The sequence below is a fragment of the Macaca mulatta genome, chromosome 8 (assembly GCF_049350105.2).
Source record: "Macaca mulatta isolate MMU2019108-1 chromosome 8, T2T-MMU8v2.0, whole genome shotgun sequence".
Taxonomy (NCBI): domain Eukaryota; kingdom Metazoa; phylum Chordata; class Mammalia; order Primates; family Cercopithecidae; genus Macaca; species Macaca mulatta.
In genome coordinates, this window is record NC_133413.1 from 61,669,019 (window position 1) to 61,680,027 (window position 11,009).

At 38.2% G+C, this 11,009-nt stretch overlaps 1 long non-coding RNA gene across 1 annotated transcript; it reads right to left on the reverse strand.

The window, feature by feature from the left end:
• Positions 1-1,183: 1,183 nt before the first annotated feature.
• LOC114680246 (uncharacterized) lies at positions 1,184-10,721 on the reverse strand. The gene is made up of 3 exons (XR_003732344.2): positions 10,330-10,721; positions 5,358-5,530; positions 1,184-1,491 (listed from the first exon to the last, which is right to left on the reverse strand). It is a non-coding gene; the product is annotated as an uncharacterized LOC114680246 (long non-coding RNA).
• Between the last annotated feature and the right edge of the window lie 288 nt (positions 10,722-11,009).

An 11,009-nucleotide genomic window follows, 5' to 3' on the forward strand; every position in this document is an offset into this window, starting at 1 on the left:
AATTTTTAAGGTACTGAAATTTGGATCTCCTCATTTCCTAAATATGCACATCAAGGAAGAAAATGTTTTTGATTGTTTTATGTTTAAATACTAATTGGGCTCCCCGGGGCATAAACTAAGAAAACAACTAAAAAAAAGTATATTAAGGATGTTGGAATTAAAAGTCAAACTATGTAAAATATTTAAAGATGTTTATTCTGAACCAATATGAGTTATCATGGTCCAGGTACAGTCCAAAAAGGTCCTAAGAATGTGTGCTCAAGGTTGTGTGGTTACAGTTGGTTTTATACATTTTAGGGAGACAGAATTTATAGGCAAAGACATAGATAAATACATACAAGGTATACACTGGTTCAGTCTAGAGAGATGGGATATTGTGAATTTGATGGAGGGGCTCACGGGTCATAGGTGGATTGAAAGATTATCTGTCTAACATTTGGTTGAGAGAGATACACTTTGTCTAAAGACTTAGGAAGTCACTAGAAAGAAATGCTTGAGCTAAGATGAGGGAGTTTGAGGAAGCAACAGTTCTTGGTATGTAGATGAAGCCTCTATATAACAAGAACTCTACATAGCCAACTTCAAAAAGAATAGGTAGTAAATGTCTCTTTTGAGACCTTAAAGGGTATCAGAACCCATTAAATCTCTCCTAAATCCAGGAAAGAACTAGAAAGGGAAGGAGATTTTCTACAGATGCAAATTTATCCCAGAAGAGAGGGCCATTTCAAAATATATCCAAGAAATATATTCTGATGTACAATACTGTTATTTCCTTCAGGGCCTGCTATTTGTCATGTGATGCTATAGCAGAGTCAACTTGGAATTTAGTATCTTATTGCCACAAAGAGTCTATTTGGTCAGTTTCATGATCTCTGTGTTAATGTTAATGCTGGTCAGTTGTGCCTAAACTCCAAAAGAGAGAGGGTATAATGAGGCGTGTCCAAACTCCTTTCCTGTCATGATTGAGAACTCCGTTTTTCAGATTTCCCTTGGCCCATAAGGGGTCCACTCAGCTGGCTGGGGAGCTTAAGGTTTTCTTTTTGGTTTACAAGCGGAACTGGGAATTAGAATAATGCATTTAAGGGATTTTTAAGTTCTAGCTTTGACATGTAAAGAGTTTAACAGGTGTCACTCTTATCTTTATAATAACAACAAAAGAACAGACTGAAGTTTTATGATTTTATTGGGCCAATCAGAAAACTGAAGTTGGAGGGAAAAATGACACCCTGAAATCTGGAGAGACAGACACATCCAGAGAAATACAGAAACAGGTCTGTTTACCTGGAGCAGGAGTGCTGGAGCTATTAACTGGTACAAGCCCTGTAACAGTAATTTTGACGAATCACGGGGAGGCTGGATGTGGGCTAGTGTGCGACTGAGAAGCTTCTGGAAGCTGCAGTCTCAGAAAGCCAGTTGCACTTTCCAGGGCTTTAACTCCAGGAACCCACCAGCTTCTCATTGTAAAGATCCAAATAAGATCCCCATACGACTCTGGAAGAGGAGAGGAAGAGCTATCATTGTGAAATAGCCTAGAATACTGGCCACAAAAAAGTCCACCCTCCAGGGAAACACTTCCTAGGGACTTTTCTCACCCGAGCAAGGGCATTCCTCAACCTCCACTCACTCTGTTCTGACTGTCTCACATAAGGAGAGAAAAAATAAATCTCCATCAAAGTTACCGCTCATAGTCACAGGCCCATGAAGAGACAGATTTAATCATAAGATTGTAGAAATCTTTCTCTTCTTTGTACTTCACAACACCACCAAGGAGGACCCCATAAAACAGTGATTTAGAGCTTAAATGATTTGAGACAGAGACAGGTGTATCACAGAAACCGAAAGCCAAAGGGAGGCACAAAAACAAGGACGCTGGAGGAACTTGAAGCCAACGGCACTGACAGTAACAGCAAACATTAAATAAAAAGCTAAAATCCTAACCATATTAGCATAAATCATCACAACAAAGGCCCATTTACCTGAGTTGGTATTAACTGATACAGCATGCTATCATTCTATGAAACCATAAAAGGCAACCAAATGCATGAAAAAATAGAATTTGAAGGTAAAAAAGCAAGCATTAGAAACAGATTCAGACATGATATATAAACGTTGAAATTTTTACCTAAAGAAATTAAAATTGATACAGGAGCTAAAAAGAAATTATTTAGGCAGATAGTGAGGGTAAGAGAGCCTCAGTGGAATTTCCTTTTAATAAAAAGCAGCGCCCAAATCATTTCTTTTCTAAAAAAAAAATTAGTCTAAAACATCAAGCTACAAACACAGGTAAGCAAACTAGAAGCTTGCATAGGTAAATGCCAGCAACTGTGCAAATAGAAATGGTATAACTGAAAACCAGGTATGTTCAACACGAGGCTCCATCTTCCCTTTACTTTGTCACCATGTGTGCAGTAAAAAGCAGGCAACATGGCGCCGATCAGGTAGAAAACCCATCTGCATAACGAAAGATTAGGGTGGGGTGGCCAGCTTCTTCACACACTGTGTAAATAGCACACCTGGTCCAACCAATCCTTTGCACCCTATGTAAATCAAACACAGCCTTGTCAAGGTCATCTATAAAACCAACCTCATCTTGCCACAAACAGGGAGATCGATTTGGAACACTCTCCCTCTTCATGAGGGAGCTTTTCTCTTTTGCTTGTTAAACTTCTCTTCTTTGTAGAGGCATGATCTCGGCTCACTGCAACCTCCGCCTCCCGGGTTCAAGCGATTCTCCTGCCTCAGCCTCCTGAGTAGCTGGGATTACAGGCACCGGCCACCACACCCTACTAATTTTTCTATTTTTAGTAGAGACCATGTTGGCCAGGATTTTCTCCATCTCTTGACCTCATGATCTGTCTGCTTCAGCCTCCCAAAGTGCTGGTATTACAGGCATGATCCACTGCCCTAGGCCCAAATTTCTGTTCTTAAATTCATTCCTTGTGTGTCTGCACCCTTGCTTTCCTTGGTGTCAGGCAAGGAACCTTGAATATTACCCCTGAAAAACAATGCCATTTCGAAATGACTATAATTAGTATGATAAGGGCTTTAATGAAAAAAATGTAGACAGCATACTAGAATATAAGGATAATGAAAGCAGAGATAAGGTAACTCTAAAGAAAGAATAAAATGCAAATATTAGAAACAATAATAAAGAAAAATTTCAACAGCACTAAAGAATGCCTTCAATGGGCTCAACAGTCAAAAAATCAGTGATCTTAAAGACAGATTGATGGAAACTTTTCAAGCAGAAATACAGAGATAAGAACAAATGGGAATGGAAATGGGGGGAAAGAATATCCAAAAATAGAATTACAAGAACCGTGGAGCAATTACAAATATGTATGTGATTGGAGTACCAAACAGAGAAGAAATAAAGAATGGAGACATACATTTGAAGTACTAATAGACAAGAATTTGCTAAAATTAGTGACAGAGACCTGACCACAGATCTAGGGAGTTCAACAAACACAAAATAAAATAAAACCAAAATATCCACGTTGATAAAGCTACTAAGTGGCGAGTGGCACATACAGCATGGGTACACTGGACACCAGGAGGATTCACGTTCCAGGAAGGGTGGAGAAAGATGGTGGGAAGTTTTATCATGCTATGCACAATGCATAGAATTTTAAATGTATATATATTATTTCTAGAATCTTCCATTTAACATTTCAGGCCACAGTTGACTGCGAGCAACTGAAACCAGGAAAAGTGAAACCACAGATAAAGGGGACAGCTCTATTTTATATGATCCCACTTTATAATCTCCTCTGGCTTGTAAATTTAACACAAAGAAAAATAGTTACAAACATTAATGTAATGACAGCAATATTTCACCCAACTACACCAATGTTAATCTAATTATGCCAATGCTACTTTAAATCTGAATGGTTTAAATATAAATAAAAAACAAAGACAGTGGGGTGAATAAAAAAAAACCCAAATCTTTGTTATCAATAAATAATTTCATTTTAACTAAAGACTTAGATAATATAAAACTCATGGAATGGTTTTAAAAAGAAAAAGGAAAGACACAATACATGTAAGGAATAGAAGAATCAAATTTCACAATAAATTATGCCTAACATACATAGAATACTTCAGCCCCAAACAGCAGAATGTACATTCTTCTCAAATAAAATTGCACATTCTTCAAGATAGACCATATATTACAGCTGAAAACAAGTCTCATTATATTTTATAGGATGTATATTCAAATTATCTTCTCTGATTGCAATAAGATGAAATTAAAACAAGCAAACAAACAAACAACAACAACAACAACAAAAACAGAAGAAAACCTGAGGATTTGTTGGCAAGATAGCTGAATAGGAACAGCTCTGGTCTGCAGCTCCCAGCGAGATTGATGCAGAAAGCGGGTGATTCCTGTGTTTCCAACTGAGGTACCCAGTTCATCTCATTGGGACTGGTTGGACAGTGGGTGCAGCCCAAGGAGGGCGTGCCAAAGCAGGGTGGGATGCCACCTCACCCGGGAAGTGCAAGGGATCAGGGAAGTGCAAGGGATCAGGGAAGTGCAAGCTCTTCTAGCCAAAGGAAGCCTTTAGGGATTGTACCATGCACTTTGGCCCAGATAACACGCTTTTTCCATGGTCTTCGCAACCCACAGACCAGGAGATTCCCTCCCGTGCCTACACCACCAGGGCCCTGGGTTTCCAGCACAAAACTGGGCAGCCATTGGGAAGACACTGAGCTAGTCACAGGAGTTTTTTTTTCATACCATAATGGAACCTGGAATGCTAATGAGACAAAACCATTCACTTCCCTGAAAAGTGGGTTGAAGCCAGGGAATCAAGTGGCCTGTCTCGGCAGGTCCCACCCCCAAGAAGCCAAGCTAAGATCCAGTGGCTTCAAATTCTCATGCCTGCACAGCAGTCTGAGCTCTATCTGGAACACTCGAGTTTGGCGTGGGGAGGGGCATCCGCTATTGCTGAGGCTTAAGGAGGTGGTTTTACCCTCACAGTGTAAACAAAGCTGCTGGGAAGTTAGAACTGGGCAAAGCCCACTGCAGCTCAGGAAGGCCACTGTGGCCGACTGCCTCTCTGGATTTCCTGCTCTCTAGGCAGGGCATCTCTGAAAAAAAGGCAGCAGCCCTAGTCAGGGAATTATAGATAAAACCCCCACCTCCCTGAAACAGGGTACCTGGGGGAAAGGGTGGTTGTGGGCACAGCTTCAGCAGACTTAAACCTCACTAACTGGCAGCTCTGAAGAGAGCAGTGGATCTCCTAGCACAGCATTTGAGCTCTGATAAGGGACAGTCTGCCTCCTCAAATTGTTCCCTGACCCCCCTGTATCCTGACTGGGAGACACCTCCCAGTAGGGGCTGACAGGCAACTTACACAGGAGAGCTCTGGCTAGCATCTGGCGGGTGCCCTTCTGGGACGAAGCTTCCGGAGGTAGGAACAGGCAGCAATCTTTGCCGTTCTGCAGCCTCTGCCAGTGATACGCAGCCAAACAGGGTCTGGAGAGTACCTCCAGCAAACTCCAGCAGACCAGCAGCAGATGGGCCTGACTTTTAGAAGGAAAATTGACAAAGAGAAAGGAATAGTATCAACATCAACAAAAAGAACGACCACTCAGAGACCCCATGTGAAGGTCACCAACTTAAAAGACCAAAGGTAAATAAATCCATGAAGATGGGAAGAATCCAGTGCAGAAAGGCTGAAAACTCCAAAAACCAGAACACTGCTTCTCCTCCAAAGGATCACAGTTCCTCACCAACAAGGGAACTAAATTGGATGGAGAATGAGTTTGATGATTTGACAGAAGTAGGCTTCAGAAGGTGGGTAATAACAGACTCCTCTGAGCTAAAGGAACATGTTCTAGCCCAATGCAAGAGAGCCATGAACCTTGAAAAAAGGTTAGACGAATTGCTAACTAGAATAACCAGTTTAGAGAATAACATAAATGACCTGATGCAGCTGAAATACATAGCTCGAGAACTTGGTAAAGCGTACACAAGTATCAACAGCCGAATCAATCAAGAGGAAGAAAGGATATCAGAGACTGAATATCAACTCAATGAAATAAAGTGAGAAGACAAGATTAGAGAAAAAAGAGTGAAAAGAAACAAACGAAGCCTCCAAGAAATATGGGACTATGTGAAAAGACCAAATCTATGTTTAATTAGTTAGTGTACCTGAAAAGGTACACCTCACCTGAAAAGGTACACTAATTAACTTCAGCAAAGTCTCAGGACACAAAATCAATGTGCAAAAATCACAAGCATTCCTAAATATCAGTAATAGACAAACAGAGCGCAAAATCATGAGTGAACTCCCATTCACAATTGCTACTAAGAGAATAAAATATCTAGGAATAAAATTTACAAGGGATGTAAAGGACCTCTTCAAGGAGAACTACAAACCACTGCTCAAGGAAATAAGAGAGGACAAAAACAAATGAAAAAACATTTCACGTTCATGTATAGGAAAATCAATATTGTGAAAATAGCCATACTGCACACAGTAATTTATAGATTCAGTGCTATCCACATCAAGCTACCACTGACTCTCTTCACAGATTGGAAAAAACTACTTTAAATTTCATATGGAACCAAAGAAGAGCCCACATAGCAAAGACAATGCCAAACAAAAAGAACAAAGCTGGAAGCATCAGGCTATCTGACTTCAAACTCTACTACAAGGCTACAGTAACCAAAACAGCATGGTACTGGTACCAAAACAGATATATAGACCAATGGAACAGAACAGAGGCCTCTGAAATAATGCCACACATCTACAACCATCTGATCTTTGACAAACCTGACAAAAACAAACAATGGTGAAAGGATTCCCAATGTAATTAATGGTGTTGAGAAAACTGGCTAGTCATATGCAGAAAGCTGGAATTAGATCCCTTTCTTACACCTTATACAAAAACTAACTCAAGATGGATAAAGACTTAAATATTAGACCTAAAACCATAAAAACTCTAGAAGAAAACCTAGATATGACCATTCAGGACATAGGCATGGGCAAAGACTTCATGACTAAAACACCAAAAGCAATGGCAACGAAAGCCAAAATCAACAAATGGAATCTCATTAAATTAAAGAACTTCTGCACAGTAAAAGAAGCTATCATCAGAGTGAACAGGCAACCTACAGAATGGGAGAATCTATCCACCTCACAAAAGGCTAATATCCACAATCTACAAGGAACTTAAACAAATTTACAAGAAAAAAAAAACTATCAAAAAGTGGGCGAAGGATATTAACAGAGACTTCTCAAAAGAAAACATTTATGCATCCAACAAACATATGAAAATAAAGCTCATCATCACTGGTCATTAGAGAAATGCAAATCAAAACCACAATGAGATACCATCTCACACCAGTTAGAATGGCGATAATTAAAAAGTCAGGAAACAACAGATGCTGGAGACGATGTGGAGAAATAGGAACACTTTTACACTGTTGGTAGGAGTCTAAATTAGTTCAATCATTGTGGAAGACAGTGTGGCGATCCCTCAAGGATCTAGAACTAGAAATACCATTTGACCCAGCAATCCTATTACTGGGTATATACCCAAAGCATTATAAGTCATTCTACTATAAAGACACATGCACACATATGTTTATCACAGCATTGATCACAATAGCAAATATTTTGAGCCAACCCAAATGCCCCTCAATGATAGACTGGATAAAGAAAATGTGGTACATATACACCTTGGAATACTATGCAGCCATTAAAAAGAATGAGTTCATGTCCTTTGCAGGGCCATGGATGACACTGGAAACCATCTTTCTCAGCAAACTAACACAAGAACAGAAAACCAACACAGCATGTTCTCACTCATAAGTGGGAGTTGAACAATGAGAACACATGGACATAGGGAGGGGAGCATCACACACTGGGTCCTGTTGGAGGGTGAAGGGCCGGGAGGAGGGATAGCATTAGGAGAAATACCTAATGTAGATGACGGGTTGACGGGTGCAGCAAACCACCATGGCACATGTATACCTATGTAACAAACCTGCACGCTCTGCACATGTACTCCAGAACTTAAAGTATAATTTAAAAAAAGAAAATCTGTAATAATTCACAAATGTGTGGAAATTTTTAAACACACTCACCCATTGAGTCAAAAAGAAATCACAAGAGAAATTTTAAAAAAATTAGTAATGACTAAAATTTTAAAAACCACAACATATCAAAACTTTTTGGAACAGTGAAAGCAGTACTCAGAGGGAAATTGGTAGCTGAAAATGCCTACATTGAAAAAAAGAAAGATCTTGGATCAATAATCTAACTTTACATTTTAAGCAAGTAGAGAAAGATGAGCAAATTAAACACAAGCTAGCTGAAAAAAAAATCAAATAATGCTGAAAAAAAAACTAGGTATCCAAATATAAAAGAATGAACATGGTCAACCACACCCAAATATTAGTACAAAAAAAAAAACCAAAGTCCAAAATATAAGACGTAAAACTGTAAAATTTCTTAGGAGAAAACGTTGGGGACATTTTCTTGGACATTAGTGTGGGCAACTTTCATGGATCAAGCAAAAGAAAAAATTGATAAATTGAGTTTGCACTTTTGTGCATCAAAAGTTACTATCAAGGAAGCAAAAAGACGACCAACTGAATGGAAGACACTGTTGCAAATCATATTATCTGATAAGAGATTACTTTTCAGAATATGCAAAATAACTTCTAACATTCCACGACAGCAACAACAAAATAAACAACCCAATTCAAACATGGGCAAAGGATTTCATAGAAATTTTTCCAAAGAAGATATGCCAAGGGCCAATAAGTTCATGAACATATTCTCAACATTATTAGTCAGTAAGAAAATGCATATAAAACCACAATAAAATATAGCAAGTGTTGGCGTGTAGGATGTGAAGAAATAAGAAAACTTTTGTATTGCTGATAGCAGTGTAAACCAATGCAGCCGTTGTGGAAACCAGTTTCCTAAAAATTTCAATATACAACAACCCATATGAGTCAGCAATTCCATATTTCATTTTTTTGGTATCTATGCGGAAAAGCTGAAAGTAAAAACTTGAACAAATATGTGTACACAAATATTCATTGTTGCATTATTCAGAATAGCCAAAAGATGAAAAGGACACAGGTGTTTATAAAAAGAAGAATGGACAAGCAAATATGGCATAGTCATATGATGGAATATTAATCAGCCATTAAAAAGAAAAAAATTCTTATGCATGACGTAATATGTCTGGACCTTGATAACATTTTGCGAAGTGAAATCAGCCAGACACAAAAGGGCAAATATTGTAATTCCACTTGTATGTTGTACCCAGAATAAGCCAATCCAAAGAGGCAGAAAGTAGAATTTAGGTTACCAGGAGCTGAGGAGGAGAAAAGAGTGAAAAGTTATTGCTTAACTGGTACAAACTGTTCTTAGGGATGATGAAAATGTTTTTGGTATAGACAGTGGTAATGAGTTCACAACATTGTTAAGGTATTTATAAAATACCTCTGAGTTGTACACTTAAAAATGGTTAAAATGATAAATATTAAACTATGCATGTTTTACCACAATAAAAAGTAACTGGCAAAACAGATACAGCAATATATAAAAATATTATATACCATGACAAGGTGGAATTTTTATCATGAATTCAGTTTTGTAATTTTTTAAAATACAGCAACATATACAAATATATTAGGTACCATAGAAAAGGGAATTTTTTTTCTTACGTATGCAAGGCTTTGTTTCGTATTTTATTGTATGTAATACACCATACAAAGGACAAAGGGCAAAACCACATAATCGTCTTAATACACAGAGAAGAAGTTTGACAAATCCAATATCCTTTCAGAATTGAAACACCCAACAAACTAAGAATTGAAGGTAACAAAAGAAAAATAAAAGAAAAAGGAATTGAAAGTGACAAAAGTAAAATGTCTGCTCTTGCCTCTTCTAGTCAACATTGTGTTACACATTCCAGCCAAAGAAATTAGGCAAAGAAGAAAGATATTTTGATTAAAAAAAATAATAATAATAAAAAATAAAAAAGGAAGGCAGCAAGGAAGGCAAAAAGGAAAGAAGGAAAAAAGAAAGGAAAGAAGGATCTCTATTTGCAGATGAAAGTTCTCAGTAATTTGTTCAGAAAAAGCTATTTGAAACAATAATAAAGTTAAACAAGGTTTCAGGATAAAAGATTATTATAAGAAATATTTCTATAAAGTAGCAATGAACAATGGAATTATGAAAAACTTCCATTTGCAATAGCATAAAAATAACAGCATATTAGTCAGGGTTCTCTAGAGGGACCGAACTAATAGGATATAAGTATGTATGAAGGGGAGTTTATTAAGAAGTATTGACTCACATGATCACAAGGTAAAGTCCCACAATAGGCTGCCAGCAAGCTGAGGAACCAGTAAGCCAGTTTTAGTCTCAAAATCTCAAAAGCAGGGAAGCTGACGATGCAACCTTCAGTCTGTGGCCAAAGGCCTGAGAGCCTCTGGCAAACCACTGGTGTAAGTCCGAGAGTCCAAAAGCTAAAGAACTTGGAGTTTGATGTTCAAGGGCAGGAAGCATCCAGCACGGGAGAAAGATGAAAGCCGGAAGACTCAGCAAGTCTGCTCTTCCATCTTCTCCTACGTGCCAGCTCCATGCTGGCAGCTGACTAGATGGTGCCCAATCAGACTGAGGATGGGTCTGCGTCTCCCAGTCCACTGACACAAATGTTAATCTCCTTTGACAACAGCCTCACAGATACTTCCAGGAACAATACTTTGCATCCTTCAATGCAATCAAGTTGACACTCAATATTAACCATCACAAACAGGAATACATTGAACACAAAAAGTGTGAGAGTTTCATACTGAAAACTATAAAACATTGTTGAGAAAATGTAAAGGAGATCTAAAGAAATGAAAAAGATATTCATACTTCCTGGATAAGAAGACAATATTGTTAAAGTGGCAGCACTCCAGAAATTATTCTACAGATTAAACACTATCCTTGTCAAAATCAGTCTGCTTTTAGTTTTGTTTTCTAAATTAT